Source organism: Terrapene carolina, unplaced genomic scaffold (assembly GCF_002925995.2).
Source record: "Terrapene carolina triunguis isolate 2854851 unplaced genomic scaffold, T_m_triunguis-2.0 Scaffold42, whole genome shotgun sequence".
Lineage (NCBI taxonomy): Eukaryota > Metazoa > Chordata > Testudines > Emydidae > Terrapene > Terrapene triunguis.
Genome location: NW_020664393.1, coordinates 6,505,489 through 6,520,910, shown reverse-complemented (window position 1 = coordinate 6,520,910; position 15,422 = coordinate 6,505,489).

The following is a 15,422-nucleotide window of genomic DNA, read 5'->3' as shown; positions in this document are numbered from 1 at the left end:
TGTGTGTGTGTGTGTGTGTGTGTGTGTGTGTGTGTGTGTGTGTGTGTGTGTCATTTTGTTTTAAGTAGACACCGAAGTTTTACCATTATAATAATAACTGGAGGGTGTTTTTCATTTATAAGGAAAGAACCACATCTTGGGCTGAATAAACACTAAAACCAAAGGCTGAATGTTTATAGCAAACTGAAATTTCACATCCCAAAAGATAATTTTAAGTATTTAGAAAGGGTTCATCTATATCTTTTTTCCAATTAAGACTTTTTTATTACATCTCCTTCTAAGGTGTCTCACTCCTCTGCTTCCTTGGGTAATTAGCATGGTAATGTTTACCTTAGTTGTGGACTAGCCTCTTTGTTCAAAGATATTCACCGTTTTTTAAACATGTTCATCCAATTTCTTCTTGGAACCTATAGCAGCCATGATGATACAAGCATCTCTTTAAACATATAGATCAAATTCAGACTTGGTGTTGCTTACAATGGGCAACAATTTGGCCCATAAACTGTGATGTATTTAACTAGGAGCCTGAGAGTTCATGACTTTTATATGTTTCAACAAAAGGCATTGAAAAGAGCTTTTGATATGGTTATTAGTGGACGAGATCAAAAGTTTCTCCTTTTAGTTAATCCTTTTCATGTTTTCACTGTATAAATATTAAAAAATATTACCCTGCAGCTGTTCAGGCACCTCAGTTTGAGAAATGTCTGTTTATGTTTTGTATGTACTTGTCCCCGCACAGCCCCCCCAACCCCGCCCAAGATAGAGTTGGTTCTTCTCAAAATATACAAGTGTTACCCCTTTATCTAGCTATCTAGATTTTGGTCTTATACACACTGCACATCAAAGATTATCCATCCAGAGTTCTGGGTGCTCGACAGACATTTAAAAACACAACCAGGAAATACAAAGTAAAGATTAACCAAAGCAGAACCGCTTCTTTGTACCACACAAATCTGGATCTCCAGTCATATGACCAACACCACTTAAATTCCCCATTGCACTTTCCTGCTAAATAGAAATCCCACTCTAAATGGCCTTAGCCCTCCACCAAGGCCCACTCAAACAGATGGGCTTTGCAGCATGCCCAGAAAGTCAGCAAATTCAGGCTATTTTGTATCTTGGGGAGGCAGAATACTCCAAACCTTTAGGGAGTCATAGTGCACTTGATACAGGCTGAGCAATCTTAAAATTGTGCTAAAATCACTAAAAAGACAGAGCAAGCCGTGGCTTAGGGCCCAATCCTACATTGACTTCAATATGATTCCATAGGATCCAAGCTAGCAGTTCCTGTTACAGGATCATGCCTTCTGATGATGCCCCAAGCTAGAGGCAGCCTCATCAGGAGGAATGAACCACATTGGGAGTAGACAACTCAAGAATTTCTATCTTGATTCTGCCATTGACTTACTAGGGGGCTGAGGCAAGTCCGTGCACATCTCTGCCTCAGATTTCCTATCTATAAAATGGAGGTTATGTGCCATCTCCATCATATGCCACTATTAATGGTTTGAGAGGATCTTGCTGGTGTAAACTGCAGCTGGTGGGGAAGAGGGGAGGAAGGTTGTATTGGCACAAAGCTTTCATAGTGTCCCTCATACTCGGGGAGGAACCAGGAGGGGCCAACACAGCTCTAAAAGTAGACCAAGGAGGGTGTGGGTAGGGTAGCCAGAAAGTCTATTGATGCCATGGCTCCCTGAGAACATGAACCTTTACTACTTTACTCTCAGATAGTTCAGCCCTTATGTGGAGTCCAAACTCACCCCCTTCCTAGGATTTGGTTTTATTAACACAGCAATTAACAAGGTGAAGTTCAGCTTAAACAGTCTCCCCAGGCTTGGCTGCTTGTAGGTTTACTCCCACTGGGTAGCTCAACCCAAATCCTAGCTCCTCAGGACAACTACCTCCACCTCCCTTATATCCAAGTGGAATAATGACCCACCCACATCAGTGAGTCAGTAGAACCCACTTAACATTTGCCAGCTGAATCAACACCTGCTAATAGGATGGGAAGTTTCAGGCAACCACCACCTTCCTCTTATACTGCTCTATACTGAGAGAAGTACTCTGGGTGGAATTCAACCTCCTGCCAAAAGGCAGAGTCAGAAACCGCTTCTACTTTCATAGGGTTCTATGGGCTTTGGTGGTTCCAGAGGGTATGCTTTACACTTCCCCCTGCAGCAGCTTTGATCAGTTTATCCCAATGCAGTACTTCCTTTCCTACCTCAGTGGGCTTTTTTCAGACCTGGTTAGTGTTTGTACAGTGCGTTGAACACACAGAAGGACTGTAAGTGCTAGGCATTATCACTGCAGGCACTGTTTTTGAAATTTGCCCCTGAAATTAGCTTTCCATCTAAGAAATAACAAAATATAGGTCCCAGTGTCCATTCGTATGCTCTGATCCTTCCTGGGTTTTAAATGTGGCAAGCCAAAGGGCTCCTAAAATATTTTCTCATTAAAACAAGATCGATTGTTGAGCTATCCGTGGCATTTAATTAGTCATTTTTCACAAGAGGCTCATGTGCTTGGAATTCCCCCTCTTTTGTTCCTCCTTTCTTGCAGCATATATCTTTTTTCCATTGGTGAGTAACAAGGACTCTCTTAGCTTTGTGTCTAATAACATTTGGAATTTTCCCCATTTTTTCCAGATCCTGAAAGCCAGTAAATTATATTATTTTTGCACATAGAGTTCTCTCATTTGTCACCTTGCTGCTGCCCACTATTGCTCTTCACTACAACAACTGAAAAGCAATATGCTTTGAAATTTTTTTTTAAAAATGTTCTTGGGGGGAAAAGTGTTAGGATTGTCGACAATCTTCACAAAACCTGTACTCCTTACAGCTGTTGCTATATACCTATTTGTGTTAACCTGTAGCTGATGTCATATATTAAAATCGATTCTAAAATGTCCACGGTGAAGAATACGTTTTATGATTTCATACAAAGTCCTAATGCTAAAAGAATACAGATTAATCTCCACTTTGATTATGTACATGATTCTACAGTTCATCATGCAATAGTCTGATCTGTTTAGAGTCACTCTCTTTTTTAAAGTTCAAACATTGAATTAATTTTTAATAAAAAAAAGAGAACAAGGCACAAGATTGCTTTGCCGGACTTAAATACCTTTGTCTTATACATGTACAGGTCAGTCAGTTCCGGCATTGAAGAAATAAGACACAGACAGTTTCATAACACATTTTTCCAAATGATTAATTACCTGAGAATTTTGCATACACATTTTTAGACGTAGCTGCAGCTGAAGATCATAAATCTCGGGGGTGGGAGGGTGTTAGTAAATCTAACATTAACAGCTATAATACCAGTACCAAATGCTGCTCTGAGTCATATTGCGCAACCCGATTGTCCACGAATTATGACCTTCGTTACACCTGTGCAATCCTGTTGCCTTCATTTGGACTGCATGTGTATCAATGAGAGGGTGTCATTGGTATGTTGTGCACATGGCCCTGCACAATAGCAACTTGGTTAATAATTCTGTTGAGAATGCACAAGCCAGAAGGGAGTTCAGTTCACTTTGTTGGAGGTGCGTTAGTTCTGCAGTTGACTAGGAGTAAAAGATTAAAATCTTATTTATTTGTAATTAAAGTGAGCAGATCTCACTTGGAATACGCTGAGCAAGCACACCTTCAGAGTCAGCAGGGGTTACACAGTCGCTTTTTTTAAATATGCCAGGAAAAATGATAAGGTATAATGAAGAAAACTGGACACAAGAAACCATTCTCCAGCCCCACCTTCACCACTGTCTACCATATCTTTGCAGTACACAATCACACTCCCTAACAAGTCAGGTTTATATGGAGCACTGGTTACTAAACACAACCTCTGGTTACAGACAGCTTTGAAGATGTGAAATGCTCTATGTGCTAAATAATATCACTATTCACACAACATTATTTCAGTCTTTGCCCAAGGAAGTTATGACTATTATTCTAATTTATATTGTGGTAGTGCCTAGGAGCCTTAGTCAGAGACCAGGCCCCCATTGTACTAGGTGCTGTACAAAGAAAGAACAAAAAGACAGTCTCAGCCCCATACCACTTACAATCTGGCCCTGATACTGCTACATAGAAGTGTGATTGGAGTATTGCCATTGACTTCAGTGGGAGCAGGATCAAGCCCCATGAGAGCAGCCATGCCAAAAAAAGAAAGTGTGGCGTGACTGAAATTCATTGTGCTATGCAGCATCCAAATTACATAGCTAGGCCAGATGCTTCCAAAGAGAGAAAAATAAAATAATCAGCCCTGCTCCATGGTCTTCATTGGTGTAGGGCAAAAGTCAGTGAACCCCTTCCTAGCCCTCCCTTTGAAAAGCATTGTACTGAGCTCTGCAATCTGTCTCCTTACATAACTCATTTTAGCTCCATATCAGAACAGCCCAAAGGAACTACATCGGCCATCTTTAGTATTTTCCTTACGACATCTATTTCTTGTTGGTAGGCTTTGCTGAATTAGTGACATTCAACATGTGGCATATTTTATTAGGGGGAAAAAAAAACATGTTCAGATTTGTTGTTCCGTTTGAGGCTTTGGAAAGCAGCATGGGGAAAATGGCATTTAATATTACAGTTGCTATAACTTTGTGCTATAAAATGTCTATGGGTTGTGAAATGATTCAGCTGTAATATCATCATTGCTTGGCCTATTGGCTAAGATGTTGCATACTATCAATTTAATTTCCAATATTCTCTCTTTCAGGGGGATAGACTTCCTGATCACCTAGGTGCTTTCCATCCCAAACTACTCTGAACCTCTCCTATCCCCTTCAGGGCAGCTGAACTTAAACTCTCAGAAAGTTAGTGCAATACTATAGAAACTCTTCTTCCTCTGATGAAACAGTACAAAGCTGTTTTCTCCAGTGACAGACCTAACAAGAAGATAGATGAGGCAGGACAGGCTAGCACTGCCATATGAGACACCTGAAGCCAAGAGGTAAGAGCACAGTGGAACTGATAAATGTCTTTCATAGATTTTAAGGCCAGAAGAGATCATTATGATCATCCAGTCTGACCTCCTTCATAACACAAATCATAGAATTTCACCTCGATTCCTGCACCAAGCCGCATAGCTTGTGGTTGAGCTAGAGCATCTCTGGGATAACATTGTCAGACACACCTAAGTGATTTTGGTAACTAACTTGCACTTCAAAAGTGACGTAGGGCCAGATCCTCAAAGGTATATAGGTGCCTAACTCCCACTGAAATAAATTTAGGCACATAAATATCTTTGAAGATCTGGGCCTTAGGCACTGAAGTCTCAATGAAAGTCAGTGGGATTTAGGCTCCCAAGTGCCTAAGCCACTTTTGAAAATGGTACTTGGATTCATAAGATACTTAGATCCAAATTCACAAAGGTATTTAGGCACCTACACCCAAGACTTCAGTATCTAAGCCTGTAGTTTAGGAGCCTAAGCCCCAGTTTTATGCTCCACTGTGATCCACACAACTCCCACTGAACACTGTAGGTGCCTAAACTCACTTGGTGCCTCCATTTTCACTGTAAAAGTTCCCTCAATGCCTAAGTTTCTGCCTCTGGCCATGCAAACTGCTGCCTCGCTCTAGGATGACTATCTCCCACCTCAGCCCCAGAACAATCCACGAACTCAGGGAAGATAGGCATTTACCTTCAGGGCCTATTCCAGAGGCCACTTCTTACAACTTTTAGTCCAGTGGTTAGAGCATTTACAAGGGATGTGTGAGACCCAGACTCAATTTCCCCCTCTGCTTGAGGGGTACAAAGGATTTGAATAGGGGCTCACCCACCTCCCAGCAGGGCACTCTAACCTCAGACCTCCCAGAAATTCTCCTGTGGGTGCAGAAGACACAGAGAAAGATCCTCTTCTGAAGATAATTTTCTCCAAACACTTAGAAAAGTCTTCAACACCAGCTTGTAGGTTTAAGCACAGCTGCTGGCATTTGCCTGGCACTTTGAGTCACTCTCCAACAACAAATAAGCCATTTAAAAGCTGCACTGCCACCAAAGAGATTCTTAGCCAAAAGGAAAATGTCTGACATGGGGGACAAGCTAAAATATTGCCACTTTAAAGCTGTGGTTGAAAAGCAGTTGATTTTTTCCCTCAATTTAACTTTAGGAACAGATTTAAAGTTCTTGTTTCCTTATCGGCTTGTGAACAGCATTGCATCATTGAACCAGTGATATTCACAAGCAGAAGTGGGTATTTCCGTACATAAACTAATGTCGTGAGTATCATTATTGAACCCCATACCTCTGCTAGAGCCCAGCTGGTGTCTCGGACTAATTTTAGAATGAATTTAAATCATTGGGGGCTGAGTTTGCTTTGGTTGATGCTGCTCCTCCAGTTTTTGGTTTCTTTTCAACTTGTGCCCTTCCCCCTGATGCCCAAAAAGCTTGTGCTGACTAATACCGATGTGGCAGATAATGCCAGCTCTACTTGCTCAACTATTATTATTATTATTATTATTATTTTATTTATATTGTAGTAGTGCCTAGGAGGATTACAGTTTTTGTTTCCTTGGCAGTGCATCCTTGGAGCAGCTGCAGGTTAGGCTGAGGACACTGGATTCTTTTTTTTAAAGAGTGAACAAGAATAGATTGGTTTCATTGCATATGGGGCCTCAGCATGTTCCCACTGAGGTAAATGGAAGTTTTGCTGTAGAGGGACAAGGATCAGCTGCGTGACAGGATCATCATCTTATCATAGTACTTGTGCCAGTGCTAATTCCTGTGATGCAGTAAAAATTGTTCCCTTGACATTTGATTCTGTAAGGCCTATAGCAGTAGAACAAAGAGCATGAGCTAGTTTTTCATATGCTAAGGGGGTGGGGGAATGGTGTCCCTGTCATAAGGTTTATCTATCCTAAGTTTTATATCACCTCCAATCAGTAGAGTTTCTGAAAACCACGTAAAATCAATAGTACTAGTGAAGGCCCCAGCGGACTCTGTGGTCTCTCTGGCACATCTCCCTTTTTAGGGTAAAAACTCCACTTAGGGTATTTTTGTTTTGATTGATTTGGTTCAGGTTTAATTTTATATGGGTGGGGTGCATAGAAGGCAGCGTTGTGCACATGCTTCTTGCTATGATGAAATGTTTTTGGAAGATGAGGATGTTGCAGCGTTCCTAAAGAGAGTCAGACTGTGGATTTGTCTAATCCCCTCTGACCATTTTTCCCTTCCTTCCTCTGAAGCATCAGGGATGGCCATGGCTGGAGATGGGACACTAGGTGGGGTGGGCCAAAGCTCTGAGCATTCTCCCTCGGGTGCTTGGCTGGCTGGTTCTTGCTCACATGCTCAGGGTCTGACTGACTGCCACATGGGAGGTTGGGAAGGAATTTTCCCCCAGGACAGAGTGGCAGTGACCTTGCAGGGGTGGGACTGGGGGAGTTCACCTTCCTCTGCAACATGAGGCACAGGTCATTTGCCAGGATTATCTGGGTATAGCTCAAATCAATTCCCTGCCATTGCTGGGGCCTCAGGCATTGGTGCATTTGGTTGCTTCTTTTCTGTGCCTGTGGCAGACAATAGTCTAGGTGCCTGGGAGCTGTAATACTTCAGGTCTAATTTTGGTTGTTGGGTTTAGTGGGCGGGGGTGGTGGTGGCCTGGCACGTATACGAGATCAGACTGTGATCGGGTGGTCCCCTCTGCCCTTAATCTCTATGACTGGAAATGATAGTGAATCATTAACACTATCTGTTACCCCTTTGGCATTAGGCACACATGTACTTGAGCCCTCTCCCCCTATTACTGCTCTTGGATTCTGTCAAACTAGGGAACTCAGACGTCAGTAGGTGGCACGCTTAGCACTGAACCAGTGTCCCATGTTCGTGCTAGAGGGTACAGTCCAGAAGGAGGTGATGTCCCAGAGTACTGGTGGCTTTTAGATCCCATGAACTTCTTATGAATTTATCCCAGCAGTCTGGTCAGATTTCCCTTGGGTAGATTACAGTTGCCTCCCTAAATTCCCCCTGAAGTGAAGGATATTTTTGCTTCCTCTCTTGACTAGTACAGCTGTAAACAGAGAATGGCTGTGGCCTAGAGAGGACTGCGTTTCAGTCCAAGGGAGGTGATCTTTCTAGGTACTGAAGCACCCAGCTACTCCTGTGTTATTTGTATTATAGTAGCACCTAAGGACCTTATTCAGGGGCCCCTTGCACTTGATGCTGCACAAACACTTAAATAAGACATGTAGGGACTGCTCATGCTTCAGGTCAACAAGCACCACAGCAAGGTATCCAACAGCAGGGGACATCTGTAGCTGAACTGGTCACAATAGACTGAAGGGGACACATGCTGAAAGCTAGATTGTACTAAGTAGTGTGGAGAAACTGTTCAAGAAAAAAAAAAGTTAATCTTAGTAAAAATATAGCTCCACAAACACTGGCAGGGGCAGGGTCAGATGGGGTTATGTGTTGCGTAAGACCCAGTTGCACAAGCTAAAGCGGAGCAAAGGCATTTCTAACTTTCACAGCCAAATTTTTGGGGGGTGCCTCTTGGTCCTGCAGCAGCATTGCCCTTGCTCAGTTTTGGTGCTGCTGTTGCTCCTTTATCCACATCCCTTTGTATCCACGCTCTATGCTCACTGCTCACCAATAAACCTGTGCTCTCTAGCTTCATTTAAGAGAAAGTGAACACACTTCCTGATCTTTACACAAAATGTGAACTCCGGCATTCACAAACAGGGTTACAATAATTCAACTGAATGGCTAGTAACATTGCCTTTTCTGATTCTGAATATCTATTTATCTAACATTCTACGAAATGTGTGGTAATTAACAGGCAATTCTTTTGCAGGGAGAAGCAGTTAAAGCAGATATCTGGGTCATAATCTGTTGTCAGATACACCTACGCAAACCCATGAAAAATCAATGGAATGTACTGTAACAGACAGAAAGATTCCTTTGTTCATATTAACAATTCAATGTTATGATTTCATAGAAGTTATTCATACACTGGATACAACTTTAGACTACTTGCTGAGGAATCTATTTTCTCTTTATAGCAAAGAAATTGCATAAAAACACATTCAATTTAACTTTTTTTTATATTGAACAAGTGCTATATCACATCACTTTCTTGATAACATGTGAAACCCAATACCATGTCCTATCCCCTTCTACCACCAGAGTGCTCATCTCTCACCTCAGACATCTTGCTCTACACTGTTCCATTTAAAAATAAGCAATGTTCCTTCTTGCAACTCCTTAAAGTGGATCTTTTCCTTTACCCTTCAGCAATGGCTGATTTGAATCCCTCTATACTTCCTTTTGCTAAGAATGCTCCTACTTGGAGTTTTTGATAAATTGGGTGGGGGGAGAAAGAGAAGAGGAAAAAAAAGAAGTTGCTAGAAGGCATAATGCAAGTTTCTAAGGCAGAACCACTTTGAGCTTGCCATATTATGTAGATGCATCTAAGTATTGATTAAGGCAGAATGTAAGGGCCTTCCAGCCCAAGGCCTGTAAAACAATTAGTTTAATTGGCTAATCAAGGCCAAGGCCTAGTTAGCTTGACATGAGTAGCTATCCTGTCAGTGACCCTACCAAATAAGATAAAGTGCTGCAGTAAACAAATACAGTAAAGTACTGAGGCATGTGCAAACAGCAATCGCAAAACATGAGTTACTGATGTTTCAGGCAATTCTCGAGAAATGGGTCTGAGCAAGCTTTGCAGATGTTAATCCACAGAACATCATGGACACTAGCTGAAGTACATGCTAATGAACCTACCGGAGACAGGAACCATCATACCAGAAGGGTACAGAACTACAGATAAGTAAAAGGGGATGAACCCATCATGAATATGCAAACACTACTGTGGGTGTCAGTGTAACCTATTATGATGTGTGGCCCTGCCTATAAACAGGGGGATGCATCCAGATATGCAGGACTGATGACCAGGGGACATGAGTGATGCAAGTACGGGTGCTGGACATTTTGTACTCTCTCTCTATTTTGTTATATTGCAGTGTTTCTCTACTTAGCAAGATTGTTAATAAAGGAAAATGTGATTAGCTTAAGCTGATACTCATGTGCTCATTGGATCTTTCACTCTAATAATAATCAGGATAGTCTAGCTGATTAACAGGCCAAACTCCCTGAGACTATCTAAACAGTCAACCAATTGATAATTCCCAAATTCCATTTAGGCTACACATCTCAACCAAACCTGAAATGACACTCAGAGCAGATCAAAATGTCAGTATCACTCAGTTCTCCATCTTTAGGAGAGTGCCCTCTGCTCAGCAGGATAATTTAGAGCTCATTTAAGTGTTTTTAATATGCTAAGTTTGACTCCAGCATCTATAAATGCTACTGAAATAACATATGGAGCTAATTATGGTCTTTTGAAGCAAGGGAAATATAAATTGTACTGCAGACAGTTTCTCTGGAAAATTCACAGCAATTTTTAGAATTATGGAGAACATACTGGTATTTTAACCAAATGCAACTTGGCTTTTTAATCAGCAAGCAGGGAATACAGCCTTGTAAAACAGTAATTTTGTGACTGATGAGGGAAATATTAAAATATCCTAACTTACAGCTATTACGTTTGGAGGGTCCTGTGGAATTTGTCATTTCTATTCAGCAAAGTGCAGTTTTACACATTCACTAGACTGCCCACAGCCTTGTGACCTCAGGCTTTGATGCAAATTAAGCAGGGTCAGGTATGCTCTGTACATGCATAGAAGATCAAGGAAAATTCATGTGCTGCAGGAAGTTGTAGAGATGGTTCAGTGGGTGGCATTCTGTCCTCCGAGCTCACTACTTAAAGCTCCAGTGACGCAGTAGGAGAAACTGTATTGCTAGAGGTCCATATGTCAGATGAGATCCAAGCCATTGACCTGGCCATGTTTGGTGCTGGTTGTTTGGGTTTTTTAAAAGCACTTTTTGCCAGACTAGATATTAGCTCCACCATTCTGGAGAAATTCCAGTTTGAAAAGTTACATTAATTTTACTGTCCTAAATCGTTCCCTGTGTAAACTGTTGTGTAGTTTTACTGTGTACATGGCAGCAGCTGCTCTCCACCACTCTAGAGATAGGCATAGCACAGGGGTGTCTCTCAGTAAAATAGTTTGAGAGCCCTCAGATTAAAAGAAACAGCTATAGATTAAGATTTAAGATAAATTTAACACCCTCATAGGTGCTCTATACGTTTAATGATCCTTTTTTTAAAATGATCCTCCTAGAAACAAACTATTAAGTAAGATGCAACTTTAAAAACAATTAAAATTGGATTAGGTGGTGGCAGCTAAAGTTTGCTTGGCAATGCTTCTGTTTCTCATATCTAGTAGACATTTTGATATCAGGTCAAGTTCTGCTGGTGTTACTCGCTCAAAAATAGCGCATTGACTTCTGTGGATTTGGGCCACTCTCTTCTGTTTTGTGAAATGAAGTCATTCTTCAGTCGTTGGCATCATGGCATTGCAAAACATGTCATAACTTCACTGCATGTACAGTGCACAGCAGTATTGCATCTTGAAAGCACTTGTATCTGAAATGATCATTGTACCACTCTCTGAATAGATATATCTGCTCTTATTATAACACACACTTCCTGAAGCACAATAAATTGCTAGTATCAGAGGGGTAGCCGTGTTAGTCTGGATCTGTAAAAAGCAACAGAGGGTCCTATGGCACCCTTTAAATTGCTGACGTTTTTAAATGACAGTTTCTCAATTTCTAAACAAAAGGTTGTATAAAATCCAGGATAATATTCTGTGCACCATTAGCTGCCCCTTAGTGTTACCTGAGATCAGTTTGATGTAAGCCATTTACATTACTGTTAACTCTTGAAAATTCTGCAGAGAACCATAATAAATTGTGTACCAATCCTGCTCAGCAATTCAGTTCCACTAGGTTTGGATGGAGGGGTTGCCTCATTTGAATGTAGACACAAATTTACTGCTTCATATGATCTAAAAAAATAACACCCTGGAGCAATTTGTAATCCTCGAACAAACTCTTTTTATTACAGAGGAAGGAAAGAGACAACACCCGTATAGTTTAACTGCTGAGCATTACAATGAAACATAAAGCAGCATTAAAGTTGCTCTGTGCTTAATACTGTGGTTTAAGAAGCTAATCTTGTTTCAGTTGAATGGCATGTTCATTATGGCAAATAAATCAGTAATGTGTGGGATTACTGAAGAGGAAAGACATATTAAAGCAGTTTAGGGCATCATATTGATTTTTTTCATGTCCGATTTAGCTTGGCGTTTTTCAACAGTCAGTTCTAATAAACGCTTGTATAGTGAAGATTAAGCAGGTGGGAATGCTGCCCAGACAGAGTATTATGAATAACTTAAGGCACTGGTTTTAATTGCAGCAATCCATGATACTTACTGTGCTGGCACCAGAGTGGAATTTTCACTATTTCAGTTAAAGCTTTACTGAGTTATTAGCAAGTGTGGTCTTTTCTTAAATAATTGAAATAACTTTCCAATACTTGCACTTCACACAAGGGTAGGTGAAGATTTCAGAACACTCACTGAATCTGAAAAGACTTTTCCAGTCTGACTCATTAACTCAAAATTATTTAGGAGTTTTTAAACACAGGTACTTGATGCAAATTTGTGTCACAGTCTGAATCAGCAAAGTTTACTCTGAAAACTTTGTGTGTTTTCCAATTTATGATTCAGATTTTGTTCATGCACATTTTCTAGGAAGCTGCATATTAGGAAAAAGCCCAAACCCAACTAATGGCAGGCCATTTCCACTGTGTTGTATTCTTAAATTCCTAGGGTTAATCCCCATTGCATATTGTTTAGAACACAGCAAGCCAACCTCAAAGACCAACTTTCTAAAAGACCATTTGCCAATTAAAACAAAGGACTAAAAAAATTACCATTTGTTGTTATAGGCCAACTCCTCTCACCCTGCACACCAGTATTAGAAAATTAGGAAATCCAGACTTAAGCTTCCACAAAGCCACCTTAACTCTGACCCTACTTAGCTCACATCTTCTGCCTATAGTTAGATCTATATAGATCATACCCTCGCCACTCCAGTATATTTTTAGATACAGTTAAGAAACTAAGAGCAGCCTCCACTTAGACCATTTCTAGAGTGGAGTTACATAATTGCTGGTTCATACTGTGACACTACACCCCCATATTCTTCCTAAAGATATTGTTATGATGTGATTATGGGATATCTAAGATATATTTTATGCAAGATGGGTCATGAGAGATATCATTGGAAAGGTTATGATTTACTGAATACAATTATCCTATTTGTATTCATGTATCAATTTTGTATCTGAAAGTTAGGAATGTTGTTTGTGCACCTATTACAAATGTGTTTAAACCAGGGGAATGCCTACTAGACAGAATGCAATCAGTCTAAATTGCTGGCTGGAAAGGGCCTTTAGGAAGAACAATAGGTCTTTGAAGATGCTAATCTCCCGCCTTCCTGTGGACCCTGCAAACAGACTTTGAGTTATGGCTGCAGGGTCATGTGATCATGTCACCTGATACTGGACTCCATGATAAAATTAGTACTTTTCCACTGACCGTGGGGTGGGAATCACACTGGAAGGCAAAGGATTCCTGCCATGTGTAAAACCTATTTAATCGTGGTTCATTCTTCACTGTCTTCCCACCCAAGATGACTGCTGTAAACACCTAAGACTGAACTGGGGAAGAAATGACTGAACCCAGGTGAGAGGGTGTCTGACCTGTGAAAGTAATACCTGGAGTTTTAAGCTGCAAGCAAGAGCACCTTGCCTTCGACAACCTCTGCAATCTACCTAAAAACATTTAGAGTGAGATTTTGCTAGTTATAACCAGTTTCTTTAGTAGATTAAGCTTAGCTTGCCTGTTTGTTTCATTTGCTAGGTAATCTGCTTTGATCTGTTTGCTATCCCTTACAATCACTTAAAAATCTACCTTTTGTAGTTAATAAATTTGTTTTGTTTTGTCTTAACCCAGGGTGTGGAATAAATAACTGGGGGGCAAAAAGCTATTGCATCTCTCTCACATTGAGGGAGGCAGTGAATTTCATGAGCTTACGCTGTATAGGTCTGTGCAGCACAAGACAGTGTAAGTTTGGGTTTGCACTCCAGAGGGGGGTGTGCACTTGAGTACACCTTGACCTCGATATAACGCTGTCCTCGGGAGCCAAAAAAATCTTACCACGTTATATCAAACTAGCTTTGATCCGCCGGAGTGCGCAGCCCCGCCCCCCTGGAGCACTGCTTTACCACGTTATATCCAAATTCGTATTATATCGGGTCACATTATATCGGGGTAGAGGTGTATTTGGGCAGTTCCTTCATTGAAGCCTTTCCAGGTAGGGGCTAGTTAGAAAGCCTGTTTGCATGTTACAACAGCTGGGTGTGTCCCTATCTGTATGTATGATGGTGAAAGCGTGAGACCAGGAGCAGGTCTACAGCTTGTCACAGCAGAACAATTAAAGGGAGCCCAGGCTAGTGAGTCAGGCAGGCTCAGTGGTACCCCAGTTTCAAGTAGCACCCTGGGGGAAACCCATCATACATACTAGAAATACCACAATTCTGTCTTAACTTCCTCCCCAGCAAAGTATATAGCATCTGAAGTGTACTATGTACTTTACAAATACAGAAACAAGGACCTCATCCCAATGATCTTTGAGACTAAAGAGACAAAACAGACAGGAGATGGAGTACTGGGATCGAGTAAGTGATGATGTTCACCATGTCATGTTTTCCCCCTCCCCTCTCTACATTACTATATGGGTGAGGGGAGGCGAGGTATGTAATTAATAGGCCTTGTAAGGTGAAGAAAGGTAGTGATAGGGAAAAGCCTTGGCCTATTTTGCGCTAGTAACAAAAAAAAATGTATGCAAGCAAAAGCTTAATTTACATATAAGCATACAATTCAATTCATGACATGTTTGTAACTCTTCTGAGACATGCATCTCATTACTCAGGTGATAGGTAAGTGACTCTCCAAGCCCACAGAGGAAGGCAGCTAGGATTAGATCACAGAAGGGGCTGGTACTGAGGCCTGTGCATAGATCACGCCAGAAACTATATTGAAGCTATCAGTTAGTCAGATGGCCTGTAAAGACTGCTGATGTCTACTTTACTAATAACCTGTACTCTGAAACGGTAAACTAAAGACATTTGATTCTGATTATCAAGTTATGCCTTTACGCAGTCTATATCGACATACTCTTGTCACCATTATTCTCTTCATACCGCTATCAGGCCCTCCTGTCTGTTTCATCCTCTTGTAGCACCTTGCCTTATATTAGGCTAAACTCTCAGGCTACACACTGAGTCCCTATCCTGATTGGGCGCTGCAGTCATACGTTATTTTGGCTGTTGCTGCTAAAGAAAGTAGTTACAGGCACCACTACAGAATGCTGGGAAAATTCAATGGCGCAATTCACATAATATTTGAACCCTTTGCACAGGGCAGTGTGAGAAGATATGATATATTTTACAG